This window comes from Lynx canadensis, chromosome B2, assembly GCF_007474595.2.
Source record: "Lynx canadensis isolate LIC74 chromosome B2, mLynCan4.pri.v2, whole genome shotgun sequence".
NCBI classification, from domain to species: domain Eukaryota; kingdom Metazoa; phylum Chordata; class Mammalia; order Carnivora; family Felidae; genus Lynx; species Lynx canadensis.
Window position 1 is genome coordinate 4,824,108 of NC_044307.1, and position 14,523 is coordinate 4,838,630.

The following is a 14,523-nucleotide window of genomic DNA, read 5'->3' on the forward strand; positions in this document are numbered from 1 at the left end:
GAGGCCACTTGGGAGACTTGAGATATTCCAGAAGAGAGCTGACAGGGCCCTTCCCAGGCCTGACACTAATTCTGGAGGTGAGGGGCGGGGCGGGGGGAGTTGCCGAGGATAACTCCAAGGCTTTGGCCCAAGCATCTGGAAGGATCACCGGGGTCTTTACTCAGAGGAGGAAGGCTGCCGGAGGAGGGGGCTTGGAGGTGCGGAAGAGCAGGCCATGGCCGGGGTTCGGGAGCCCAGTTCGGGACAGTGACGTTCATGGTATATAGATAGTGGCTGACTTGACGAAGTCCCACTCCAAGGCCCCAGGATAGTGGGCACTCAGGAAACATCTGTGGCACCGTTGACGATAGAGCGGCATATGCATAACTGACAGTTACTCACAGACACATCTCTAGCTTAAGAGGACCCTATACAGGCTGTTCCATAAAACCAGGAGTTCAAGAACGCAATACGAGGTGTTTACAAACACGAAAGGGAGATTAAAAGGCAGATCAGAGGGGAAGGGCTGGGTGATCAGGGCAGACTTCTTGCAGGTGCGTCTTTGAAGGCGAGAGCTTGATGCCCTTGCGAAGCTGACAGTCGTGGAGGCGCGTCCAAACGTGGCCCCTGACATTGGGTGCTACGCTTACCAAGTGAAATGCTTGCATTTCTCTCCGTCTTGCTCCGAGGCTACACATGCATAGAATCTCTGCCGGAGGAGACCTGAAGAGATTTCCAGTCTATCTTCCTAACAGAAGGCAGACGAGGGGTCAATCCCACTGCTAAACTCCTCTCTTCTTTCCCTTCCCCAAGGAGATTTATCAGCTTTTCTCAGTGACACATCCATTTCTCAGTCAAGAGCTAGCAACCAGCGCAATCGCTTTTATTTGAAGTCAAATCCCCCAAGCTACATGTTCAGCCGCTTCTCTTTGTTCTAATCCTGGGGGGAAATGTTCTTCCTCCTGTAAGATATTCTGTGGTATCCTCAAAAACCATGAAAGGAACACATCAACACATGAGCAACTCTCCAAACACTCAAATACCCGGTCAAATATTTGGACTCCAGCAGGCACTTGAGCAGAATGACACATCTATGCCAACAAGAGGGCAAGTGTATTCTGAGCAGCGAAGAGGCCCAAATGTCTGTGAATTCGGACCTGAAACGCAGGGGCACGCAGCCACAGCTGTTGACCTTGAATTCCCACCCGGGGCTGAGAGGCACTCCTCAGACAGGCCTGTGCACGTACATTCACGCTTCTAAAACCTGCTGGTGCCCAGCGGTTACGTCCTCCTTCTCACTTGGCCACCGTCTTGGGCGCAAAGAACAAACACGAGCCCGTGTTCACATTGCTTTTCCCCAAGGAGCCCCTTGAGGCTCACGGAGAAAGTGTCGGCGCAGGAAGAGGCTGAACAAAGCCTTCCACCCCCACCCCGCACCCCGGGCACCCCAGCCTGCCTGCAGATAGCTGTTTCAGCCTCTTCGCGCTGCCGCTAATGAACGTCACCAGGATTTGATGAAAGATATGTAACGGGGGGGGGGGGGTTGCTTGGAGAAGCCACTTTCTCTGGAGATTTGCTTAAACCTAAGCGCTCGGATTTGCTGCCATCGCCGCGAAATCTTCGCCTCCAGCAGCCTGAGTGTGAATGACCTATTTTGAACGTGGCAGCCAATTACACTTTGGTGGCGTGAATAATTTATTCGGTTCAAGAGCACTGTCAACGGAGGGACATTGCAGCAGCCTTGCTGCCTGGCTAATTATGGAGGGGGACAGCGCTCTGTCCTGGCGTCACAGCCCCCATCCACAGCCGCTGGAGCCGTGGATTGAGTGTGAGCAAAGAAGGGAAGCGGGGACACGGGGCCAGGCCGGGTTCCTGCTGCCAAAGAAGGTTCTATGGGTTGAGCCAGCTGTGCCTGGGGAGTCGGATTTCCACTCTCACCTCTGCAAGATGAAACCGGGTGGGGGGTGGGGGATGATCCTGATTTTGGGTAAAATGTGCGTTGGGGTGGGGGGTGTAGTCTGTGAAACGGTGACGTAGGAAGGACAGAGGCGTGGACCCGGAAGCTAGCAAGGGTGGCGAATGGTTTCCAGGCCTGGAGGAAGGAACACAGGCCTTCCCGCCCGGCAGCTGGGAACCCACGAGCGGGGTCTAGAGCACCTGCCTGGTCCTCGGGGTTTTCTCCTGCGTCCCCCGCTGTCCCACACGCTGCAGCTCGCTCTACCAGCGCTCCAGGAGTGGTGACCGCTCGCTTCAGCTCACAGGGACCTGGTTCAGACCGAACTGGACTCCCAGGTAATGTCCGTGATAATGGTGAGGCTTTACAGAGCGTTCAATAACGTGGCTTCCCGGCCTGTGCTGCCTCCTGAAGTCCCCTCCTGACGTCAACAGTCTCGCTCTTCAAATCAGGGAGGGACTGACGTCTGGGAAGGTGTTTTGCATAACTGGGGCGGTAAGAAGGAAAGGGATTGAACAGGGTCTTGTGCAACAGTGGCCTAAAATGGAAAGGGACATGAAAACAACTAAACGAGTGATCTGCAGAAGGAAGAATTTGAGGGGTGCCTGGGTGGTTGGTTAAGTGGCTGACTCCTGTTTTGGGCTTAGGTCATCATCTCATGGTTTGTGGGTTCCAGCCCCGTCTCTGTCAATGCAGAGCCTGCTTGGGATAGGTATTTACCTATTTACAATAGGTAAATAAATAAATCACCTTGGAGAACCTTAAGGACAAACCTCTTCTTTTATTGCTCCCCTGCTAATGAGGAAAAGGGGGCAGATTTACTATAAAGTGAGTCCATTTAGAACCCTCAAGAAAGCTCCCATATCAAACGCCTAGCATTATGTCTACACATAAGTGCTGATGGTTTCCAATCACTTCTGCAGCCATTTTAAAATTATTTTATAGTTTAACATCTTTGTGCAATAACATTTAGTGAATTAAATGTATACTGTTTACCTTCAGTGTTAAAGTATTTGTGGCTCTAGGAATTTGCAAAGTTAACATTCTGCCAAAATGTTGGTCAGGGTAGATCAGAGCTTCTCAATATGCGGTCTGAGGACCCCTAATGTTTCCCAACACTCTTTCATAAGCTCCCTAAGGTCCTCCGTAATTTTTTTTTAAGTAGGCTCCACACCCAACGTGGGGCTTGAACTCATGTCCCTGAGAGATCAAGAGTCAGATGCTTTACCTACTGAGCCAGCCAGGCACCACTCTCAATAATTTTGTTAAACGTAAAGGGATTTGGCCTAGATTATGTTATGTGCACACACACACACACGTGTGTGTGTGTGTGTGTATACATACATATACATATATGTATATAGCTCACATATACATACATATTATGTAAAGTATAAAATGACTAGTCTAGATTATGTTATTGTGTAATAGGTCCTGAGACCAAAAAATTGGTAACTGCTGGTCCAAATGGTATTATAACGGGGGCGTCTGGGTGGCTCAGTCAGTTAAGCGTCTGACTTTGGCTCCGTTCATGAACTCCGTTCATGGGTTCGAGCCCCACATCCTGCTGTGTGCTGACAGCCTGGATCTCTGTCTCTCTCTCCACCCCTCTCCCACTCATGCTCTGTCTCTGTGTCCCTCTCAAAAATGAAATAGATATTTTTAAAAAATTTTTAATCCAAATGATATTACAGCAGAGAATTACGTCCCGCTGTAACATAATGTCTGAGCATCTAATCTCAAATTTCTGGATAGAAGGGGATTGTTGGCTACATTTAGGGCACATTTTGTTTCTTGCCGGGAAACATTCTGCTCACTACCTCCTACCCACATCGCCTTCCAGGTCACCTGGTGTGGAAGCTAGAGGCAGGGGTGGAGGTGGGTGGAGGGTCGCGATCAGATGCCCAAGTGCATAGGCCTGATTTCAGCACCCCTGAGACATTCATTCCTGGGACGCACTCAAACGCTAAGGACGTTGGCCAAACACGTTTCCCATTGTGCAAGCAGATACGTGTGACAATGGTGAGGAAACCACAGCCTGAGACGTCTGCTCCCTTGAGAACCTTATCATCAGTACCAGACACGGGCAAAGGAAAATGGGGTCTTGCTCTCCGCAGTTCAGAAAGCAGTCAGCAGGACCCGGCTGTCATCTGTCGAGCTGAAGCGTGCTTCTGTAGGTATAGTTCTGGCATCAATCGATGCGGGCATATTATGCTCTTTTCCGGGGGAAACGGTGACGAAAGCCAGCAGGGCCCATGCTATGCTGTCATTCCGCAGTCGGTGTTTACTGACTGTCCTCTACACCCGTTAATACAAAGCTTCCACTACTGAAAGCAGCACGGTTCCCGACATCAAGGGACATAGGCACTAATGAGGAGAAGCGGACCAAAGATCTGTAACGGAAAGAAATTATGTGACTGGGTCTGTGCTCACGGGCCACCGTACTTCCAGGAGAATGCAGGGACAGCATGGCGGGCCAGGGAAGGCTCCACGAAGGAGGCGGTGTGTGAACGGAGCTTCGTAGGGGAGGCAGGATTTCTAGAGACAAACATCAAAGGTCAGAGAAAAAGCGATGGGTGATTCTCAGCAGAGAATTTCCAGGCAGTGGGAAATTCGAGCAAAAACTGTGGCAGCAGAAAATGTCAAATGTCAGAGCCGAAAGGACACTTGGCAAACCCTTCATTCGACAGGTGAGGACACTGAGATTTCAAAGGTCAAGATCTGCCCTGAGCTTTCTGTTGGCAGAACCAAAATAGAACCTAAGTGTCACCAAGTCCGAGACTCTCTACAGGGCTGTTCCTTGGACACAGAGCATAGCTGGAAGAGCCAAACTCAGGGCCAGCAGTGCCCTAAGGGTGGTGGGGCGTATTGAAGAAGCTTCCAGAACCACACTATAGTGCCAAGTGCACCGGGCACCTGCTTGGGTCTTATCCAGAACAGTGCCTTCTGAGACAACGGCACCAGAGTTGTCCGTGCGCCTGTTAAAATGACTAAATTGGAGGGGCTCCTGGGTGGTTCAGTCGGTTAAATATCTGACTTTGGCTCAGGTCGTGCGTGATCTCACGGCTCATGAGTTTGAGCCCCACAGAGCTTAGAGCCTGCTTCAAATTCTGTCTGTCTCTCTCTCTCTCTCTCTCTCTCTCTCTCTCTGCCCCTCCCCCACGCCTGCTCTTTCTCTCAGTCTCTCAAAAATAAATAAACGTTAAAAAAAATTTTTTTAATGACTAAATTGGCACGGGAGAGAGGGTAACTCGAAAATCTGCACTTTAAACTCCTCCCCACAGTGCTTCTCATGCACTTCCTAAGTTAGCAAATGAAAAACAAAAAGGAATACAGAAAGATTGATCAGAGCAGCAAATGAAGAATTCAGCAGATGTGAGCAAGGCAGGGGGTAAGAGAGTTACAGTATAAGGAAGGGGTTCAAGAATCTTAGGGCTGGCAGCCTTCCAAGCCATGATCTGGCCATGCACTTGGGTGGTCGGATGCCTATGGAGGAAGGTCAGAAGAGTAGAGAAGGAATTCCGAAATCAGGATGTTAGATCTGCTGTCCACATGGATACTAAGCACCACATTTATGAAGAGAGTTTAGATCTCACGTGTATCTGGCTACCCCCTGGACCAAGAGGAGAAGCCAGAATGCACTAGCATCATGGGCAGAAGGAATATAGAGGAGTGTAAATGGAGAGGGGTCACTAGACGTCACGGAATCTCCGACGCCTTCCATCAGTGTCGCTTCGTGGCCCCAGCGGGTCTCTGGGTGTGCTCCAAGTTCTGTATTAAATATCTGAATCGTTAAGTCCGGAAAATAAGTTGGTTGCCTTTTAGATGCTCCTCTGCTTTCCCTAAGGAACTGTGTGTTTACGAGGATGGACTGATGGCAGAAAGAACCCCCAGGCTGGCCGGGCCAATGCCATTCCCCAACCCAAGCCTGGCTTGGACCAATGCCCATGAGGGAAAAGCGGGATAAAATTCAGTGATTGAAAGAGACCCCTGTCAGTACTGCTGAAGTTCAAACGCCCTGTTTTATGGAACCAGAAATAATCGCTGTTCCCATAGCATCCGTACTCCTTCCTCTCTCATAACACCCACCCCAGTTATTTACAGTGTCCTCATGCCCCGCTCCACGAGATGGGGTTACCTTCGTGTCCCCCTCCGTGTCTCCTGCCCTTAGTTGAAACAACAGCTCTCTCTGGTACCTTGGGGTGTTTTCAGTTAGGACTGACATCAGTGGAGGGGAGGGGGGTGTCTGTGTCAAACTCTTTCTCCCCTAGGAGAACCATGTCTCTCCACTGGCAGGAAAGAGTGATGTAAAGTCCCACAACTAGCAGAGTTTTCTCTAATATCCCCACCCCAGTGCCGGACCAGCTCTGGGAGTCGCTGTGTCCCTGGACGAACTTACAAGGGCTCAACCAAGGAGTCTCTGAACGCTTGCATCAGTGACGTCTTGAGATAGAAGCATCCTGGTTAGGCTATCATAGGGATCCCAGGAAGAAGGAGGTGGTGTTCTAACAGAGAGAGTGGGGAGACAGGGGAAATAACCACCCAGGAATGAACCCTGGAGTGACCACAGCAGGGGCAGTGATTGGAGAGGGAGTGTGAAGGTGGCTGGACTACGCACCGGGAGACCTTGGTCCTGGTGCGGACTCGATCTGGTTATGTGCCCTTGGGCTCTGGGATTCGCACTAGATACTCCGCTAAGGATTGTGTCCTGCTTGTGTAGACCTGTGCTGCCCAGTCCCTCCGTGCCTCTCCCAGTCCCCTGGCCTCTAGCTCTGAATGTGCCCAGCCCTGCCCCCACCCGCACACCCAAGCCCCAGCAACATACCCAAACCCAAAGGGGGAAACCGGGGTGGGGAGTAGAATGTCCTAGAGCACGCAGAGCGCCAAGTGTGTATCACCTCTGACTGTGAGTAGCAGCCCCACCTTTGTGACCGCCACCATGTTACTTTCTCAACCTGTCAGAGCATCAGCGTTCTTATCTTTCAAATGGGGACAGTAATAGAAAAAGGAATTGTTGTCGGCTCGAGTGAGACAATGCCGATCCTTCTTTTCATCCTCCGCCCGCTCCCCCCCACCCCCATAAAATTTGTATGACGTCTACAACCGCCCCGTGCCTCATCAGGAAGGCAGGGAGTTGGGAAGGGGGTGTCGTGGACTGGACATTTGTGTTCCCCCAGATTCCCATGTTGAAGCCCTCGCTCCCAGTCTGGCTGTATTTGGAGTAAGGAAGTAGTTGAAGGGAAATAAGGTCGTGAGGGTGGAGCCCGATGCACGAGGACGAGTGTCCTCGTGCAGGAGACACCAGACAGCTCACTGCTGTCTCTGCACACGCACTGAGGAGAGACGGAGGGAGAAGATGGCCTTCGGCAAGTGGGGAAGGGAGTCCTCCCCAGAAACCACATCAGCCAGAACCTTGATCTTGGACTTCCAGCCCCCAGCGCTGTGGGGAAATAAATGTCTGTCCTTTAAGCCCCCCGGTCCGTGGGATTTTGTTACGGCAGCAGGAGCGGACGAGTATGGGGGGGAGATGAGAAGTCTACCATCCCCAAGGGTGGGTATTCGCCCCCCACCGCATAGCCCTATCAGCACCGAGGCTAACGTGCAATAGCTCTTTACCCCTTTCTCCCCAAATTCCTACTGCACCTCTGTGCTCCTCTCCAGGTGTTCTTGTCCAGAGTGAGGTAAATGCAGAAATGTCTGGAAGCATCAGACACTACACAAATAGCTACAACCGAAGGTACAAGGGGCACTGCATGTCCAGGGATGCTAAGATCTAAGGTGTTGTGACAGTTCTGTGGTGAGGACAGCAGGAAAGGGGGACAAGGGACCCGGGAAAAGCAGAAACAGAGTGGACTGTTTAAACTGAATCTTGATGAGTTTCCCATATGGGGACAGGGGCAAAGATTACAAAGATGGATAGAGGCTGCCGGGGAGGGCGGGGTTCACAAGGGAAATAGAAGGACCCACCAAGAAGAAGGAGTGCTCCAGAATGGGAGGAAGGTACCGAGCTCTTGCCCTGTGCTGGGGATACGGCACCTAAGACAGAAATGCTCTCCGTCCATATGATCTCACAGGCCGGGGAAAGAGAGACAAGAAACGAGCAAAAAGGCAAATCAGACCATTACAATTTATAATTAGTGCTAAAAAAAAAAGAGGATTTTGAAAAAAGAATAAGTGGAGGGAAGGATATACTTAGAGACGTGGGCGGGCAAGGAAGACCTCTCTGAGCAGTGGCTCGGGCTTGTTTACCGAACTGAAAGAAAGTCCTTGTGGCTGGAGCTTAGTAAGGGGGGGGGGGACCCCAGGCTGCAAGGACTTGGGAGCATTTGTATGCAGTTGGGATTTACCCTACGAAATGGGGAATACAGGGTTTTAAGCAGGAGAGTGACCACAACATATTCATATTTTAATAGACTGCTCTTTCTGTGTTGGTCATCTGCTGCCGTATAACAAATTGTCACAAACATCGCTGTTTAAAACACCACCCTGGACAAGTCACATTAATGCTCTTGAATCTTGGTTTTCCCATCCATGAAGTGAGAGTAATAATGCCTACTGCAGAATTATAGTCAGGAATAAATGATACTGTGAAGTACCCATTCCGAAGCCAAGGATAGAAGAAGCCCGTCAATGAACTGGAGTGTTCAGCATAGTAAGGACTGGCTCAAGTCAACCAACTTCACGAAGGACTTTCCTATTGACCAGAAGACCAATATTAAGGGGCGCCCGGGGGGCTCAGCCAGATAAGTATCCAACTTTGGGTTTCAGCTCAGGTCGCGATCTAACGGTTCATGAGTTCAAGCCCTGTGTCGGGCTCTGTGCTGACAGCATACAATCTCCTTGGGATTCTCTCTCCTTCTCTCTGTGCCCCGCCCTGCCTCTCCTTCTCTGAAGATAAATAAATAAACTTAAAAAAAAAGGGGGGGGGGGCGCCCGAGTGGCTCAGTCAGTTGAGTGTCTGACTTCAGCTCAGGTCATGATCTCACGGTTCGTGAGTTCGAGCCCCGCATCGGGCTCTGTGCTGACAGCTCGGAGCCTGGAGCCTGCTTCGGAGTCCGTGTCTCCCTCTGTGTGCCCCTCCCCTGCTCGCGCTCTGTCTCTCGCATTGTCTCAAAATTAAATAAACATTTTTTTAAAAGATTTTTAATAAAAAATTTAAAAAGAAAAGAATACCACTATTGAAAACATACAAAGACTAGCTGGCCATGCAGACTGGAACGTTCCCGTCATGTGGTGCACACGTTTTCTCCTCTGAAGGGGCGCCCGTGTGGGAAGACTGAGTGCTGTCAGAAAGTATTTTGTTAAGTCAAAAGAAGGGCAAAGAGAGGTGGTGTCTTGAAAAACCAAAGGCTCAGACGTCACGGCACTCACTGCCCTTCCCGGTCTAAAGCAGAGACGCGGCGACCAGTGCTTGCCCCTGGTGGCCTTTCTAGGCATCCGGCACCCTCTGCTTCTATCGTATCCTTCGGTGGGTTGTGATTAGCTGATCGGGCTGTGTTTTTGGCTGTTCCTATTCCGGGCCTGCGAATATGCAGTCTCCTTACCACAACTGGATATAGGTGTTCTGGTGTTGACACAGTCTTCTGGAATGTTCCCTCTTGCTCATTGTCTAAGCGCATGGATTCCTTTTTTTTTTTTTTAATTTTTTAATGTTTCTTTGTTTTTGAGCGACAGACTGAGCAAGAACATGCAGGGGGAGAGAGAGAGACACAGAATCCGAAGCAGGCTCCAGGCTCTGAGCGGTCAGCCCAGAGCCCCAGGCGGGGCTCGAACCCACAGACCCAGAGATCATGACCTGAGCCGAAGTGGGAAGCTTGACCAACTGAGCCACCCAGGCGCCACAAAGCTCATCCAGTCTCACTAGCTCCCTCACAAAGTTACCAAATCCCAAGCTGGGGCTGGCGGTGCTGTTCTATTTCACGTATCCTAAAGCCACAGTTTGTACAGGACGGTGGTGGCTTTACGGAAGAGGAAACTGAAGCACAGCAGACGTTCCCTGTTTAAGCAGGTGGCAGAGACCTCATCTCTGGGGCCTTAGAGACTCCCAGTCTCCTAGAGTTCCCACTCCAAAATGGGAGTGTGTTTCCCAAAGGTCAAATCCAGCAAAACAAAATAAAAACCGTTTCTCCCCACCATTACAGGATCTGTCTACGAAAACAAGCCTAGGGCAGTGCCCACCCAAGGCCGACCTCCCCTGGGGGGCTTTCCAACACAACTCTCACCTTGAGCAACCAACTTCACCCCACCCCCACCCCCCACCACACACACGCGCGCGCGCACACACACACACACACACACACCCACCGCCGCTGCCGCCCCCCCCCCCCCGCGCGTTTTCCAGGCACAGCCTCTCTCCCAAATCCCCAAAGGTGAGCTGGAGGGGTCTTCGCTCGCCTCGGCCTCCCCTGCCCTCTCGCCCCCGTGCACTCTGCAGCCGGCTGGCTCCCCCGAGCGCCCGCCATCGGCCGCAGGCGGGTAGCAAAGCGCAGCCTGGCGGAGCCGGCCCGAGCGACTGTCGAGCAGCTGTCTCCCCCGGCCCCCTCCCCGCTCCGCCGACGCCGCCGGGCCCGCGGCCGCGCCTCCCCTGCGCCGGCTCCCCGCCCCCCCCTCCCCTCCGCCCGCGCGCTCGGCTCCGCCAGCGTCGCGCACCCCTCGCCGCAGCTGCCGGGAGCGGACGCGGGAGGGCGGCTGGGGTCTGCGCGCAGGGTCCCCGCTGCTCCCCGCGGCCCTTTGTCCCCGCACCCCCGCGGGGCGAGCGCGGCTCGGGGCGTCGCGTCGGCCGGAGGCCCTTACACACGCCCGAGAGCCCCGGGTCCCCCGGTCATGACAAGGAGCCTCCGTCTTTAGGTATGTGCACCTCTCGCGGGTTCTTTCCGGCTGCTGGGTCTGCCTGCAGCCCGGCTGAGGTCCGTGCGCCCGGGAGGGTCCGCGTGTCGGCTGCCCGCAGGGGAGGGGCGCGAAGTTGCCGAGCGAACAGGGGCACGCGCACCCCTGCGGGCGGAGCCGAGGGGCGCCCGGGGGGAGCGGAGGACTGGCCGCGGGGACGGTGAGGAGCCCGCGGCAGTGCCCCGGGTCCCGGGGCGTTCCTGGAGCGGGGTGGGGGGGGGGGCGCACGGCCGGACGAGCGGGGGGGCGGGGGAGAGGCTTCCGGGGGTGCGGGCGCGGACGCCCTCGGGCGGGTCCCGCGGCCCGCTGTCACCCAGCGACTTCCGGCGCTCTGAGTCCCGCTCGGGGCTGGGATCTCGGTGTCCAGCGCCTGAACTTGTCCCGAGGCTGCCGGGGTTGAGCCCGGCTATGACCCAGCCTCCTCCCCGCGTGTCTGAAATCCCCTTGCCCGGGTGGGGAGGGCGCGGGTGGGCGAGGTGACAAACGGGAGAAGAGGCGAGCGCGGCGGCCGACCTGTGTCTGCAAAGATGGGGGGAAGGGCGGTGCACCTGAGGACCGGGAGCGCCCTGCAAGTGCCCGTGGCCTGGGAGGGGTCAGGAGAAGAGCAAGTGCGACTCTGTTACCGGCGACACTGTAGCCTCCTGTCCCCTCCCCAGGGGGGTAGGGAGCAGAGAGAGAAGAGCTCACGTGTAAGGGAGCGGGCGCTGCCTGAAATTGCGCAGGCGGAAGCCACCCAGATGTTACGAGGCCAGAAGCGCGCGCTGCGAGTCCCCAGTGCGAAGGGGCAGCTCCCCGGGGGGCGGAGAGCAGGTGGAAAACCCAGAGAGCCGGGCGAGGGAGGCGGGGGGGAGGGTCTCAGAGAAGGCACTGGCGGCCTCGAAGGCTCTTGTCCCAGAGGTACCCACGTGTTGCTCGAATGACCGAGCGGAAACGTTGAAGCTTTTGATTGGGGGCGGGGGACCGTCAGGACAGTGTGAGAAATCACGTCGGGCTGCCTTTCCTCCTGCCGCCACCTCTTACACGCTCAGATCCCTGTCCTTGGTTCAAGTTCTAGGACTGCGACTGACCCTTGCCCCCATTCCCAAAGACACTGCACTTGGCCCTCTCTGCGGGGCTGGGGCCGGGCTGCTTCTGCCAGCATTTGCCCCCGTGTCACCTGATTGACACACGGTCATTTCTTCCTTTTTGTTTTCTGTCAGGTTTCTCTGGCTCTGAGAATGTTCCTCCTCTCCTTTCCACCCCCACCCCAGTATTGGCTTATCTGCCTGCTTCCTCTTGCTCCTCTAGTCTTGTTGGACCAGACTCTTGAGCTCCCCGGCTACCAACCACCGGCTTCCCCCATTGTTTCCATCTATCTGTTTCAGCGGCTGTCACAAGCAGGTGGCGTCACTGTGAACTCTACGAACCAGCATGGCCAGGCGATTCTCCAGTGGTTACTTAGGAAGCAGCCAGTAACCATTCCCCTTCTGTAGGAGCAAATTGCAGGGGTGGGTCCAGCCAGGGTAACAGCAGCTAGGGAAAAGGGCCTCCCCCCTCTTCACCACTACCTCCCAGCCCAGCCCTCAGGGTCAAGCCTCCGGTGCCTGGCCTGCCCTTCACTTCAGATCCTGCCAAGCTAGGGCTCTTCCCCCAGGAGGTAAAACACGTGTCTGTCCGAACATCTGAAAACCTGAACGTTGGAGAATGTGTTTAGTAAACACAAGCTGTGTACGTGGCTTTTCCAAAAAGACCCCCAATCAGTATTGCTTCTGTCTCTGACACTCCAACATGACATTTTGCTCTGAATATTTTACCGTTAGGATAAATATAAAGAAATACTGAGCTCGGGCAGGGAAAAACCGAAAGCATGCACTGAGGACTCGCATGGCACTCTGAGTACCCAGACACAGATTCCAGAAATGGCTCTCCTTCCTTTTGTGGGCCGCGAAGTAAAATTATTTCCAGCAGAAAAGGGACCTATCCCCTTTCACAAGTGACCTAGAGAAGCCAAGGGGGCCTGGAGGGAGCTATGTATTTATATCTATACATGGGGGTAGCTAAACTCACATAAAAATCCCACTCTTTAGCATTGAAGTCCGTTGGCTTGGGGTCCCGCCCGTGACTGCCGGCGTCTTGCCCTGAATCTGAGGTCACTAAGTGGAAACATCCCTACTATGGCAAAACCCCTGCCCAGCTGTGATACCAACCACTCGCCGACTTCCAAATGCACCCAAGTCACCTCTCTGTTATATTTTGGTTTAATTCACGGATTATTGGCTCATCCCTCAGTGTCAAGAGACTAGAACACAGACAAAGGCAGTTCTGCACAGTGAGCGGAACCGCCCGCACGATTTATAGTAAGTGGTTGCAGGAAGCAAACAATGGTCCCTTGGGCCGAAGGGTTTGCAAACCAGTGTTGTCTTTTACTGTTCACTGCATTCAGCGGGTTGGAGGGGGGGCGGGGGGAATAAAAAAGCTGTTTTGTTTTCATTCTGGAAAGAAGTAAGAAGTCTAAAACCAGTTTCTTTTCTTGGGAGGAAGCGGTGTAGAAGTGAAAGTCCGTGTGATTTAACACGATGGGTGCTCCTTGGGGCAACAGATTTGACTTTCCATTTGGGCTTCCTCTGCACTGGTGGCCTGTGCAGGGCCTCGTGCTTCTGAACGGCTTCTTTACCAAGGTTATTTTCATCTGCCAAGCCGAACTCCAGGAGCTGGAGGAGATGGACAGCTTGTGTTTGTGGCCATTCAACCAGAAAAGAATACCAGCTGAAAACAGACAATGAAACAAGGGAATCGGGGGTGGGGGTGGGGAGAGGAGGTACGGAGAGACCAGCCACACATAATTGGCTCCCCAAAGGCAAATCTGGGTGCAGAATGGTGTCCTAAAGCAGTTGTCACGTAAACACCCCACAGTGTGATTATTGGAAAGATCTGTTCAGAAAGGAAAACGATGGTGTGCCTTTCCCTGTCCCCTGGAGGGAACCCGCCTCTGGCTTATTCATTTCTCCCCGCTTGTGAAATCATATCCTGATCGTTTCTTGAGACAGCTTTCTCCCCCTGAAAATGAAAACCTCACCACTGTGTACACGGAAGCCTTCGAGTTCCCGCTAAGCGGAATCGCTCGACACGTTTATCTTCGGTGAATTCATATGGAAACACCCGCACGCCCGCTTCCCTCTCTGGATCTCCTCTCCGAGGCCACCAGGTTCCTCTCTGGGTTAATGGCGTGAATGGCCAGGAGTTGTTGTTGTTGCTGTTTTCTTTGGTCACGGTACACTCATCACTTCTGTTGGAAATGTTCCCTAAAAATCATAGATGTTTTCCCCAGAGTTTCGCAGGCTCCCTAGAAAAGGTCATTTGACGCATGGCCCGACGCTGGGTTGCCCTCCCTCATTGGAAACGCTGGACACCATCAGGAAAAGAAGCCACGGCAATTTATTTTATTGTGCATTGTTTATGTGACACTGAATATTTTCACACGTTCGTTACACTAATCAAAAAGGAAATTAGCTTTTTTTTTAACAGTGAAAGCAGATGAGGGGCAACGTGTCTGTGTTGTGTTCCGCGAGATCAAAACACGCTCTCTGCTAGAGCAAGGAGGGGGGAGTCTTAGACAAAGGAATATTTTTCACACTGTTCAGCATTCTAAAATATAATAGAGTGATTAACAGTCATGTTCATTTCCTGAGTGGATTTGAAGTCCAAGTCCGCAGTGTTACGTCGTA

The 14,523-nt window shown here is 53.1% G+C and overlaps 1 protein-coding gene and 1 long non-coding RNA gene across 2 annotated transcripts in view; one reads left to right on the forward strand and one right to left on the reverse strand.

The window, feature by feature from the left end:
• RIPOR2 (RHO family interacting cell polarization regulator 2) overlaps window positions 1–14,523 on the forward strand; it is a 117,256-nt gene that overhangs the window by 12,933 nt on the left and 89,800 nt on the right. The window lies entirely within an intron of this gene.
• LOC115513511 lies at window positions 8,202–12,549 on the reverse strand. Its single transcript, XR_003968722.1, has 3 exons — window positions 12,463–12,549; window positions 8,897–8,901; window positions 8,202–8,212 (listed from the first exon to the last, which is right to left on the reverse strand). It is a non-coding gene; the product is annotated as an uncharacterized LOC115513511 (long non-coding RNA).